Source organism: Dermacentor variabilis, chromosome 11 (assembly GCF_050947875.1).
Source record: "Dermacentor variabilis isolate Ectoservices chromosome 11, ASM5094787v1, whole genome shotgun sequence".
Classification (NCBI taxonomy): domain Eukaryota; kingdom Metazoa; phylum Arthropoda; class Arachnida; order Ixodida; family Ixodidae; genus Dermacentor; species Dermacentor variabilis.
Genome location: NC_134578.1, coordinates 36,269,268 through 36,283,396, shown reverse-complemented (window position 1 = coordinate 36,283,396; position 14,129 = coordinate 36,269,268). Strand labels below are relative to the sequence as shown.

Sequence of the window (14,129 nt, the reverse complement as noted above, 5' to 3'; positions counted from 1 at the left end):
AGGCCTAGAAATGTGGCTGAACCTCAAGAATTGTACAACAGCATTGCATACATGCTGGTTGCCTTTCAAGCACATACCGTATTTACACGATTGCAAGTCGACCACTTTTTTTTTAAATTTGAAAATCTTAAGTGGGGAGGGGGGGGTCGACTTACAATCGAAACCGAAATGTGGCACCGCCAAAAAAAGAGAGACCAACAGGAGCTACAACGTAGTTACAATTTTATGTTTACTCTATGGCCCTACCCGTAGCTTTTCGCTATCCCGCGCATTTGTTCGCTATTTGGAAGGGTTTTTCAGCATTTTTGAGAGTTTTACAGTGCACTCAACACTCATGGGGGGTGTCAATAGTTGATGGAAGCGCAGCTGTTCCATTCGCGGCAGCACCCTCTGAACGGCGGCGCTTGCGGGGAGTATCGGTAGTTCATGGAAGAGCAGACGCTGCTCGCAGGGTTTCTCCTTTCCTGTTGTGCTTAGCTTCCTCTATAGTTTGACGAGAGACATTGGTTTGACGCGTTCCACTTGACTGCTGGCTACGTGCTACTTCTATGCTTCCTCAGTCATCATGAGTGCTCCAGACCCACTAATCATTCGGCACTCGTTCACAGCAGCGGGCCGCAAGTTCGATGTTTCTGAACGGGTGGTGCGAGAGTGGCAACTGCATCGAAGCGAAATTTTCACCTATGACGGCAAGTGAGGAATTTCCCACATGCCTAAGTCTGGACGCTTTCCGGAGCTGTAGGCTAAGCTTGTGGGGTACGTCGCTGAAATGTGCAATTGGTCCCTGCCACTGAAGTGTGACAGGGTCACGAAACAAGCCCAGATCTTCGCCTTTTAAGGACCTGCTCCGCCGTGAGTACAGCGAGTGGCTGGCGGCAGAAGACTGCGAAATTACGCCAACCTAACCTGTCAAAAGAGCCTCCCTAACGGCTGCGTGTGGTTGGGTGCATACGGCGTGGGCTGCTGTTCCACAAGGTGTCGTGGTGCGGTCGTTTGCCAAATGTGAAATTTTGCTGGACGACGACCCGCTGTGGGACCGTAGCAACGATGACGATGGCAGCACTAGTGAAGACGAGTAGTCCAGTGACCATGTCAGCTACTAATAAATTTTCGATATCGAATGCGCCCTCGGGTATGCTCTCTCTCTTTTTTTTTCCTGTCACGCGATATGGGGGGGCGACTTACATACGAGTCGACTTACAATCATGTAAATACGGTACAAACGCTGTGAATGGCAGGCACCATCTTGGGCTTGTTTTGATGCTGTTTTCATTGCGTGCACTTTGCCGTGGAGATGAACGGACACTGTCATGCCTTTTCTGAAGGTCATTTTCAAGCAGGTGATCAACAAGGGCGCATACTCGCCTCATAGTGGCCCAGCACCTTTGTTTCTCTTGACATTCACATTGCCAGCTGAGCTTCTTGGCGTCTTTTTGATTGCTACGCTGTTTCATGTTCATCCAGCCGCTCGCTTCATGACTACTTTGTTTGACTGACTGACTTCCTTTTGCTGCCCAAATCCCTGGAGATTGTCTCAACAAGGCTCCTGCATTTGACAAGCAACGAAGGCGACCATGGAATGCATAGGGTGGCAAGGCATGCTATACTCCCAGCAATGCCAGTTGCTTCTACTAGATCCGGGTATGGACTTGCAACCTAGCACATCAGGAAGGACAACCCGTCGACCCATCTCTCGAGTGCTGGCCAAACTGCATCAATACTGGGTTAGGATTTTGTAGTGATACGTCTGATGCTGTTCCTTTTCAAGATTCGTCAGCGGTCAGAGTGACGTTCCGCCTGTGTTAGCAATGGGACCAGCCCGCCATGAGCAGTGGATGATGAGGGCATAAAATCAAGCAACATGGAATCACTGCATCATACCAGCCGTTTTCAGCTGGGGAGGTAGTGACCACACAGCATGTGCCCAGCAATGTGAAGAAGTGCTTGGCATCGCAGCGAACAACAAAACACAAGCTCAATCTGCTGGGCAGTGATGCTATGGACCAAGGCTCCCCGAGTATGTGCTCTGTGCCGAGCTTCCGTTCACATGTTCGACCTGCAGCATGTACTAAGAGCAAATTGCTTTTGCCGAGGTTGACAATTCATACCTCAATGATGCCATTCGAGGCAGATGTATCAGCAATGAAGGCCATTTCTAAGCATAGGTGAGGCGGCAACATCCTTTTCCGGCTTCTTTGCAACGACGACCATTTGACACTGCGGCTTACCCCACAAAATCTAGCAGGGCTATATGCGCATGATGGTGCATGCGCATAGGAGTACACAGACTGGCCACAATCTGGGATCATGTCCCGAAGAATTAATGGGCCTCACTGCCCAGTGTCCAGAGCAGTGGCGGAAGCCATCAACAGATTTAACCAGGAGCAACACTGCAACAGCTGAGCTAGTGCGAGCATCTGTGTGGTGTGCCAAAACCTTGAAAAGGATCACTGGAGGCTTCTCATGTGAAGCATAGAATATATATATATATACATATATATATTCGAATCGAGAAACACAGGCTACTTTTCAGATGAAGTTTTTTTTCTTGGCAATTTGTTTTACTAAATTAAAAAATTCACTGACAATTACGATACTACGTAACGCAAAATTTAAGTGCAGCTCTATACGTTTTCATTTTGCGATATACTGAGGCAAAGAATTTGAGAGAGACAAGTAGCAGAGTCAGCTTTTATATACGACTCATCGAAGGTTCTAGTGTAATTGCTGGCGATCATTATGCAGGTAAATACAGTACCCGCCGTGGTTCTCTTGGCTATGGTGTTGCATGGCTAAGCACAAGGTTGCAGGATCGAATCCTGGCCACAGCGGCTGCATTTCGATTTTCGTTTTATTTTTCCTTTCCTGCGTAATGATCACACCCCAAATTATGGCATAGCGATATGTCGTGTGCCAAGTCTAGCTGATGATGATTGTGCTTACCATCTGTCGAATGCTGCGCGAACGACTCTTCAAGACAAACCAAGTGGCCTGCACACACAAAACAGATTCTTAAGCAGATACCCCATTTCATTCCTTTCATCACTTTCTGCACTTCCAAGAAAAAAAAAGAAGAATCTACAACCAAACTTGCCTTGGTTTTATTATTTCTAGGCTTTATAATGGTTGTAGTCAACAACAACAACAACAAAAAGGCACCTTTCAATTCTTCTCATCTGCTTTTAATTCCTCTCGTCTGCACTCGTGGGAACACAACAAATTGCAAGTGGCAAGGACGGTAGCTACATTTGCGTAAAGTCACAAGTGTACCGTATTCATACGCCGGCGCTTGTAACACAGCTAAGATATTCACCCAACCTTAGTGGAAATGTGCCATATTAGGACTGTAGTGAAGACAAATACCACAGTTTTCGCAGCGTGCCTGCCATGTGTTTCTGTCACGAACAGCTGCGCGCGCCCATCTCTGTTTCTGTCCTGTCAAAGTCGACATGGCTATGTTATTGCCGCAAACTTGCCGATATTAACAACATTATTCATTATTGATACAGCAGAAACTTTTGATGCAGGTTATGTACTCACAAGAAAAAAAAATTGCATTCGGTGTGTTTGGCTTGCTCCGCTGGCTGCCATTTTTGTTTTGATGTCCCGCATTGTTACAGTGGCAGCCGCCTGTTTGTTGACGTGTTGTCATCCCGCAGCAAACGCGGGATGAAATTTTTTTTTCTGGAAAATTTACCCTGCGTAATGATCGCACCCCTAAATTTGCGTCAATTCCTGTTGAAAAAAAAAGTGTCATCATTATATGAGTAAATATGGTAATTTGTTTTACTGCAGCACTACAGTTTGTATGCCAATGTCATGCTAATCTGCCTCACTGACTGAAACAAGAATGCCACTGTCACAAGACCCTCAACTAGAAGTCGCAACAGAAAAACGACAATGTTCTGTAAAAAGTGTAGTGATTAATCATGACCTCCCTCCTCCGATCCCAAAAACGGAACTAAGAATTGGATCAAATAATCACCGACCACAACCTTGCGACAGTAAGTGATAAAATACCAGCAGAGAGCTGAGCTTGTCACAGTGGAGAACCACCCATATCTTTTATGGATTCACTCTGGGAGCCCTCCCAGCACAAGTTCACTTGACGACTAACCTAGACGTAGTGCCTGTCAGCATGAAGCCACAAGCAGAAATCACAGCAGTGATCCTGCAGAAAACAGCGTCCATGATAAAGAGCCAGCTCAATGGCCAAGAATGCTTGTTGCAACAAAGAAAAAATTGTAGAATGCAAATATTCGAGCCACAAGTGCTCAGTGAGGCACTTGAACGGCAATGTCACAAGCTGCCAAATGTTGACAATATTGTAACAGTTTTTGTCCTGGGCAGTGGCAGAAGCTATTGACCGGTTGAACCAGGAGCAACACAGCAACGGCAGAGAAGCTAGGCTACTGTGCGAGCACCTGTTTGGTGAGCCGGGGCCCTGAAAAGAATCGCTGAAGGCTTCACATGTTTAATAACTAGGACCAGACAGACAGAAATATTGTGTGCAAAAAAAAAGCCAGACGATTACGATACTCACTAATGCAAAATTTGAGCACAGCTTTATACATGCTTTCATTTCGCAATACAATAAAACCTCGTTGAACCGTACCCGCATAAACAGTAGTTTCGTTTTAAAAGTAGTAAAGTCAAATCCCCGGCTCAGCGGCCATTGAACATGATGTGTTTTGTATCTGCATAAACCGCACAAGCTTATTTGTACGCATCGGTTAAAATGTAGCGTTCCCACTTTTTGTCGCGCAAACATGGCATGCGTCGCCTCCATCGAGCAGCCCGGCAGAACGACCCTCAGAGATCGGAATGGCCTTCAAGCACCCTGCGCGTTTGCGTGTGAAGCCACACCATCATTTCAGAGAGACGCCAGAGAGCGTTGTGGTGTCGTGCAAGTGAGGACTCACGTCATGCCGAAGGTCAGATAAAAAAAGACGCAGAGTGCTCAGCATAGAAGAAAAATTAGACATCGTCTGTGCTATCGAACGTGACATGGAGAAGTCGGCGCTGGCACGTGACAGGGATCTGCTGTTGACTATGGTGTGTGGCATTTCGAATGTGAAGAAGTTGCTCGGCAGCGCTGCTGCGACTGCGAAGAGATGTCGGCTACGAGGTTCGACTTTTCGCCATCGTTGTCTCTGTTGTTGCCAAAGTGTCGACTAGCGACAGTGATGAGGACGGCACGGAAAGCGACAGCACGGGTGATTTAGGCCCGACAGCGGCAGAAGCTGCACATTACGTCAGCCTCATGAATGCAATGGTCGCGACGAGAACAGCACCCGGCAATGAAAAAGGCGCCCTGGGACTTCTGCAGCACTACTGCATGCATGCACGGAGAATACGTAATGCCAACGAGGAATCTGCCATGCCAGTGTTTGCTGAGAAGAGGGGGCTGGTTGAAAAGCTGGCATGCAGCTTCAGTAAGTTTGAGGCCGCTGTCGTCGTGCTTCGGCATCACATTTGATGTCACCGGCGTGGCATCAAAGGAAAATAACACTTTTGTTGTGCATAGTGAATAAATACTGGATGTTTTTTTCCCCTTTCATCGCACTCTCCCTGAGTTCCGTTTTCAACAGGTAAGTGGGCGATCTCATACTAATTCGGTTAAACAGTACGACCGTTTAGTACGTACTTTTTCCAAGCTCCGGCCAACTACGGTTTAACGAGGTTTCACTGTATATTGAGGCAAAGAATTTCAGACTGAAATCACTCCACCGACTGGCAGTGGGCCAGTGCCGTCAGTGCCTTCGTAGAGGGAGGGGCAGTATAGGAATGCTGGCATGATGAGTGGCATCAGAGCCAGCTATGGAAGACAACAACAATGGAGGTGGAAGCCATTTATTGAGGCAAAGAATTTCAGACCGAAATCAGTGCACCTATTGGCAGTGGATCAGTGCAGTCTGTGCCTTTGCAGGAGGGGCAGTATGGCAACATTATCATGATGAGTGGCATCGGAGCCAGTTGTGGAAGACAACAAACGTGCGAGCAATGGCAAACACACATTTGTGCTGTTATGCCGACGCTCAACCAAGGAACGGGCATTCAAGAGCTGCGCTCTGAAGGTAAGCTTGCCAAGGGCACAAGCCAGCAACAGACTAGCTACAGTCCCGGTCAGCTGTGGGGTCTAGGTGTTGTGAGCCAAAACATATGCAGTGCTGTAAGGGTTTCAAAGCACTCATATTTTTTGCTTGGGCACCCCCCGCCCCTTCTTGCTTTGTGATCACGAACACTCGACACAACTTTTACTAGTGTAGGGGTAGAATGCATGAAGGTACTATATGAGAGACTGCTGTTCATCTAAAAATTGAAAAAGAAATCTGAAGTGGGTTGTAGTGGCTTTTTCACTGTTTTCAAGGACTAGCATGCATGACACTAGATCAAATTTTTCATTGTTCTTTTTGAGCTGTGCCAGCATATGGGGCATGAGCATATGGGCTGAAGAACAGAGCTACATGATGAAGCTATCTACATTGCTATAGTGCCACACTAAACAAATATATGGCAAAGTGAAACTTTAGATGCACATTTGTTTCATTTTATTGGAATAACACATTGCCATATGGAGCTTTTTAGGATGTTGGTTTTTAGTCTTGGTGACAAGTTTCATGCAGTTGTGTTCATATTGAACAGATCTAGCAGGTGATGCTATTTATTTTGCTCCAATGCTTGCCAAATTACGATTTCCTATAACCATGAACATGTAGTAAGGACACTGCACTAAAATTTGCATTGAAATTTGCACCAAAATTTGCACTGAAATGGACCGCATCCAGCAGATCGAATTCACCCTCTTCAGTGGCATCACTCAGCTCATCGGTGCCTCTCGCATATGTAAAACGGCATACCATCCCATAAGCGATGGCAAGGTGTAGCGCTTTCACCGTCAGCTTAAGGCAACGCTCACAACAACCAAAGAACACAACTGGGTGGAGGCACTACCACTCATCCTTTTGGACATACGGTCCACCTAAAAGAAATCATTGGCTGCAGCGCCACCGAGTTGGTCTATGGCACGACACTCAGGCTGCCAGGGGAAGTTCTTTGTGCATGGCTCATGTTGAATTCCAATGGCGGAGGCAAAGCGGCCGACGAACTCCGCGAACGAGCACTCGACTCTGGCGTAGAGCAACGCCTCCAAATCCGCGAGTGGAACACAACCTGCGCCGCCGGAGCAAGGCGGAAGCGGAACTTCTATCGCCAAGTTACCCAGGATACCTTGCGTGTTGTCATTTCCTTCCGCTGTTTGCTCCCAGCACCGCCGCACCTGCCACTTGTCTCTTCAGCGCTGTTCACCTGTCGTTTTTTAAAAGTGCCGAATGGATATCTTGCCAAGCGTGCAGCAGCTTTTGCTTTCTCGCTAGTCGTGACCGGTGGCGCCTCCCAGCAGACAAACGTGGTAAAGAAAATATGCCACGCAGAGTTCCGGTCCACTCCGCCGATTTTGGCGGAGCATCTTTTTCTGCTCCACGGAGTGACTGCCGCTCTGAATCCCCTCCGACTCTCTCACTGGAACACCTTACTCCCGCCCTCACTCTCATTGGAACAAACTTGCTCCGAAACGAGCAGAAAAACTCGCTCCTACTCCGCCATTGGAATTCAACATCAGACATGACACCCCTGACTTCCAGTGATTACTTACTTCTTTCACGTGATATGATGAGCAAACTTCGCGCTGTGCCCTTGCGACTCACATCATGCCCATTATGTGTTTGTGCGGCATGGCACCGTTCAGCGGCCTCTTCATCCACCACATGATGGGCTGTTTAAGGTCCTCTGCCTTGGGGACAAGCATGTCACCATCAATAGATGCGGCCCCCAAGAGCTTGTGTCACTTGACCGCATCAAGCCAGCACACATGGACAGTGATGGAACTGCAGTGTCTCCACCAACGGAGCCCCCGCCTTCGCCAGGGTCTGCAGCTGCAGAGCCAGCTCCAAGGTGCTCACGTGACATATGCACAGTGGATGGTGCTCAAGAGCTCCTACATGCCTGGACCTTTTATCACTCCGTTAGGCAGCAACTCACTAGGGGAGGAGTGTTGTAGCAGGCACGAGCATGTCACAACGTGCAGGCAAGAGCGAGCTGTGAGCGCACCTCTAAACCAGTTTCTTTCGCCCCCCCCCCCCCCACGCTCCACCAATAATGAGAGGGAAAGGTGAGCAGTACCAAGGCAGGCTGAAGCAAAATAAAAATAAAACCAGTTGACAGTTGGAATTCATGCCGCCAAACGTCTCTCACCTCCGCGTGTACTCGCGTCCCAACACATCTATGCCTCTTCATACAATAGTTTCACAGGACAGAACGTGGCAAAGGATCATGATAAATTATTTGCGTAAAAATCTTGAATACTTGAACATTAATGACCAAGTTACGGGCTTCGGTTCAAGGAGGATAAGGAGTGCCTGGCTTTTAGCAACAATGTTGAGGACCTTTACTACTCCCTCCCTCCCTCACACCCAGCTCACGCAAAGAGTGAAAGACGATGAATCTACCTTTGCAAGCAAATTTCGTATTCCAATGGAGGCTTTTGTAGAACTTCTAGAGTGCTGTCTTCAATCAACAAGTACAGGATGGGACCAAACATTGTATACAGCAGTCAGGAGTCTGCATAGTCTCTACAGTCACCCCTGTCTTTAGCAGCATTTGGTGAGCCGGAGTAGACTGAGGCATTGGAAGCTCTCTCAATGGAGTCGTCAAAAAAATATTCAGGTGCACCAATGACTGCCCAGTGGTCACTGACGAAAAACACACAGCAGCTGCTACGCGATAAGTCTGCGAAGATTTCAGCAAGCAAGGACCCCATGGTCCTGAAGTTCCCCCACAAAATTTCCATGATGGCCAGCTGCAATTCCCAGATCTAAGAAAACATTGTCAACCCACCATTCTGCGCACACAAACTTCGTGAAGAACGGCACAGCTAGCTTGTGCCTTCTAGCTGCTTTGACCAAGTTGTGGGTGCACCAGATTAATTCAAGCATGGCAGAACAGGTACGAGGCTCAAGCAAGCAGGGTATCCCCGGTGGGTAATAGTGAACTCACAGAACCTTTCAAAAGACAGGAAAGTAGAATAAAAAAGGAGGCAGCCCAAACCTGTCGATTCAAGATACCAAAGGTAGTACGACAGCAAAGTTGTCTTATTTAAAAACCTTTTTTTTTTCCAGAGAAAGAACAAGTTAGAACAGGTGTGTGCGAACATAGACAGATGCCTATAAGGTGGCAACAGTGCACGTGTGGCCTGTACAGCCAGACCAAGTATTTGCCACACACGTGTGTGGTGGTGTACAGGATTCTCTACACCTGCGGACACGCCTACGTTGCCCAGACGACGAGACGTGCAAATGAGTGTCTTACAGAGCACGCAAACAACCTAAAGACAGCAACCCAATCATACCTAGCATAGAGCTTCTCGCTGTATTACCTAGAGGGAAATCTGACGTTGCTGCTCCTTGGTATGCATGGGAATGCTGGCATATTGTGACTTCAGATTGGTATCGTTTTAGGAGAGCAGGACGTCTTGTAGTGCCTGGCTAGCAGTGTTCTGCATGTCACAATGATTTGTTTCCAACCAAAACAGTATGTAAAAAAGGGGTTTTAAATTATTATAAAAAACATTTCGTTTAATTATGAAGACATGCAAGTGCATGTAAAATTATATCAAACGTAAGAGGTATCAGCAGGCCACTAAAGTTGGAGAACAAACAAGATTCGCGCTCGTTCTGTAACAGTTTGTCTATTCTTATTTTTCTTCACTTGATTATGTACTGCAGGTGAGTAAATGCCGCAGAAAGAGGTAATACGGGTGAATGAAAACCTTTTGTGAAGATTTTATTACAATGATGCGTAATCAGTGTAGCCATATCCACATTCTAGACGAAGCCTCATAAAACACCAGCGAACACAAGCCTTGCACACCCACATACCACCATTCCCATGACGGCACAGCGCCCGTTAGACAACTCCCGTAGACGGTGGCGCCAGATTTCCCTCTGGGCAATAATATAGTGAGAAAATCTATGGTATCTAGCAACATCTGCCCACAATCTTGACCAAGTGCAGATGCTGTTTTGCCGTCACGAACAGATGGCGAGAGAAACTTTCTTCGTAATACCGTGGTAAAAGAAATTTGGCTAATTTTGGTTTGGTTGGAATTCAAGATTGATGGAAGGAGTTAATGCAGTTTGTAGTACTGTGCCACCCGGAGGTTTCGTTCCTGGCTGATCACCTCATGGGATGCTTTCACCTTTTGCACCACGTGGCATCTGGAGCGACCAGTGTTTTGCCAACTGGGCTCAGCCACAAGTGTCTGCTGAAAGTAGTTTGCCCAGAATATGGTTCCTGTCAGGATTCTGGCATTTCTATGCCTTCTCTCCTTCTTGGCTTTTCCAAGTTTTGGAACACACCGGAACACATATCAAGCAGCTCATCCCAACAGTTGGCAGATTTTAGGTTTTCCTTTAAAGGTCGGCAAGCCACACAGGAATTCGTGAATGGTTTCTCCCTCTCAAATAGTTTGATAGGCACTCCAGAAGACTTGTACTCCTAAGACAAATGAAGCATTCATGCAAGATGCTGCGACGTGCTCACCTCGCAGAATTTCAGCACAGCCAACTAGACTTTCGTCACGTGCTTCTTGTTCTTGTGCTTTGCTTGGCTCCACCGCACAGCAACAGCACCAAGTGCAGTGTCTACTCTTTCTGGACATTGTAGTCAGACAGCATGCGGCCATCCTCAAGCTGCTTGCCAGCGAAGATCAGACGCTGCTGGTTGGGTGGGATGCCTGCGCGAAATCGGATGGGCCGCAGACTTCACATCTCAAGCTCCATGCGTCACAATTCGGGCATTATCCCTGCTGCTGTGTGAAAAAAGGAACTACAAAGGAACAGTCGAAAGCCGATGGCTGAAGTTCCTTCTACAAGGACTGCTTTTAACCTCGGTGGACCTACTGGAAGGTTTCGACACAAAGCTAACATGCCACCAGTGAAACACCAATGTCCGTCCTGTACCGTTTTATCACACCTCAAACATAAGATGAAAGGCCCTAAAGTGGTGGTCATGCATGAACCAGCACACTTACCTGTACAAGGTGCAATTCACAGTCCATACGATCTAACATTAATTGTTAATGCAGTGCTGGCAAAGGCCTCGAAATGTGGCTGAGCCTCAAGAACTGTATAACAGCATTGCATACATACTGGTTGCCTTCCAAGCACATATTTTACATTATTCGTTTCAGTTGAGTACAACATTAAATCAGGGCTCTTTCGTCCTTTGCACAACTAACTGCATTTGTTAAGTGTCCATGCGTTCGCAAGGCCAGAGTACTGTGATCAGAGCAGAATGTAGACGAAATGGACCTATATTGTATTCTCAGCATTCCAAATTACTGGTAGGATGCAGGGAGCTCATTTGCCTTTGCTTTAGTCGACCACTGCCCAACAACTCTGTTCACATCCAGTGCACTGGCAATGTCTCACAAAACAAGGCTTTTGCGACCTTGCCGAATCACCGTATTTCCAGCAAAGATGTTTCTTTTGTGCAGTTGCAATAAGAAATTAAGTTGCATGTAATTAAATCACATATATTAAAATGATGCCATTATATGAATGGCACGAGAAATTCATAAATTAATGCTTAGAAAAGCAGTACTTTGTCCATACACCAGAAAACTGGCCACAGTGTACACACCTGCCCCTTGTTTTTCTTGCCATACGTGGTTCCTGTTGCAGTTCAACCAGGGCAGCAGGATCAAGTTACTGTTTATGCTGTACTTAGTGAAAGCATTTTGAACTTGGCCTGCACATTACCCAAAATCAGTCTCTAATTAAAATTTTTTTTTTAAATGGTGCTTAGTTTAGTTCACCAAGGGCACCACGGAAACCCACTACGAACTTTGTATGATGCAAGGGGGTATGACACGGTCACCCACCATTTTGTGATTTTTTGCGAGAAATTGTAGTAGGGAGTCTATTATGGCCACACATGTGAGCTGGTATATGAACTAGAACTTGCCAGCTCTAAGCCCCGCCCTCCGGCACCCACCTCCATATTGCGAAGCCATGTGTAATGTCATGCGCTGCATGCAACCGAGCCATCGCCTGCTACAAAATTGGCCACCGCACCAAGTGAGGTCGGAGTATAATTGCCGTTTGTTGCTGTATTTGCTCGAGATATCATGTGCAATGTCTCCTACAACGCCAACTTTGCGTAATGAAGCAAGCGACTAATCACTGAGCAGCAGAAGCAGCGATGGTGCTAGGCATTCTGACTTCGACCTCATTGCTACCAGCTCAGTGTCGAAACACGGCCTCGGAGATGTGCACGCGCCAGCTGGCGTGCCTTTATCTTGGAGGCCATGGACGAAGACAGTGTAGTAAACGTGGTCAACGTAAGATGGCGACATTGGTGTTGCGCGAAATGCTGCCGACGCCTTTCCGCACTGTTGTTACTTCATGCGTGCAGCACTGCTTAGCCAGCCGTTCACGGAAGACGAAGTCTGGTGCTACTTCGCACAATGCAAATTGTTACGCATGTAGATTGTTTGCTAGCCCAAATTCCATGCAATCATGTCTCTCCTATCTGTATTCAACAAAACTACGATTTTGTTAAGCTGCCGTATGTTCCAACCAGTTCTTTTTTTCCCCTCTGTAGTTCTGTGCAGCATATGTAAACAAAATCCAGCACACATGTTTGTGCAGCGCAAGGATTTAGCGCAATGTATGCTTTGATGAACATTATTTGAACTTCCTTTACTGCACCCAATATCGATAAAATAATCCGGGGCACTTCCTGCCGGATGGGTCGGTGCGCAAACACGGTCGGCAGCGCGCCTGGCTGCAACCTCAGCTTTTTCACGGGTATCCCAAACTCAGCGAGCAGTTGCAAATCATCGCTGTAGCTGTCTAGCGTAAAGTGTTACGAGAACAAAAAAGCGTCAGATGAGCGCCAGTCCTTCCTGCCCACATTCATCTTCCAAGTTTTACGCTTGGCGGGCTCCTTGGGGAAACTGAACAACAATACGGAGCACTCCCTGCTTCGTTTGCTTTTTGAAACAATGCCGCCGCAGCGCTGCATAGGTGCTGCAGTGGCATTGTTTCAGTCGCTGCAAGTAGAAAAATTCCAATGGCAAGCAGAACGAAGCAGAAGTTTCCTGCATAGACGCACAGCTGAAACGCCGATTCTTCACAGGAACATACATGCTCGCTCGGCAAGCATGCAGCCTGTGACATCAAGGCTCGCGAGCGTGCCAGTGTTGCTTGACTGTTATGCAGTTAGAGTGTAATATTTAAAAAAATTCAACTACTAATTACATGCTAGCTTGAATGCACTAAAATTTCGGCAACATGTTCTTGGGACACACAAGGATTGCCTCACACAATGTAGATTATGATTGAAAATTGGGTGTCATACCCCTTTTAGGACAAGAAAAAAAAAGAGAGGGTGCAGTAGTTACTTGCAATACTCCTAATTAGGCCAGGAACACTCAAGTTTCATCACACAATGCACTTAACAATGCCCCCATATTCACAATATATAAACTGAGAGTAAAAAAAAAGGGGGGGGACACTGGCAAGCCTATGTGAAAGCGGTTGTATGCTGTATGACACTTTCGAACACTTGATCAGATTTTTTTTCCCACAAAACCCGCCCTTTACTCACACGCATCTAACTTTGTGCAGAGATCGGCAGTAGCCTTCCCCCCATTTTCGCAAGAAATGATCTTGTCGTTCTGCCAGGGGAACCAGCTAAATTCTTCTCCGCTTGTAAGACACACCCATAAGAAACCAGACCACCTGCATGTGCAATTCATTGCAAATGCCGCAAATTAACCCACACACTTCAAATTTTGCCTACACATCATCCGTTACCTGATCATTACATTGAGCAAACATAAACAAGGTGCCTTGTTTAATTCACTAAGGGCATCGGAGAAACCACCTATGAACCCTTTAAGCCATATGATAATAGGGGAAAACCAAGGATTCGGTAAACGTTTGCAATGCTTCTAATTAGTGAAGACCAGTATTTAGCAATTATTTTGAAACACACATACCACACTTCAAGCTTTCACTAAATGTCATATATACAGTAACCATTTCTTGAAAATAATAAATGTT

At 46.7% G+C, this 14,129-nt stretch overlaps 1 pseudogene; it reads right to left on the bottom strand.

Annotated features, from left to right (window-relative positions):
* LOC142563212 (ubiquitin-ribosomal protein eS31 fusion protein-like) overlaps window positions 1-14,129 on the bottom strand; it is a 41,434-nt pseudogene that overhangs the window by 11,796 nt on the left and 15,509 nt on the right.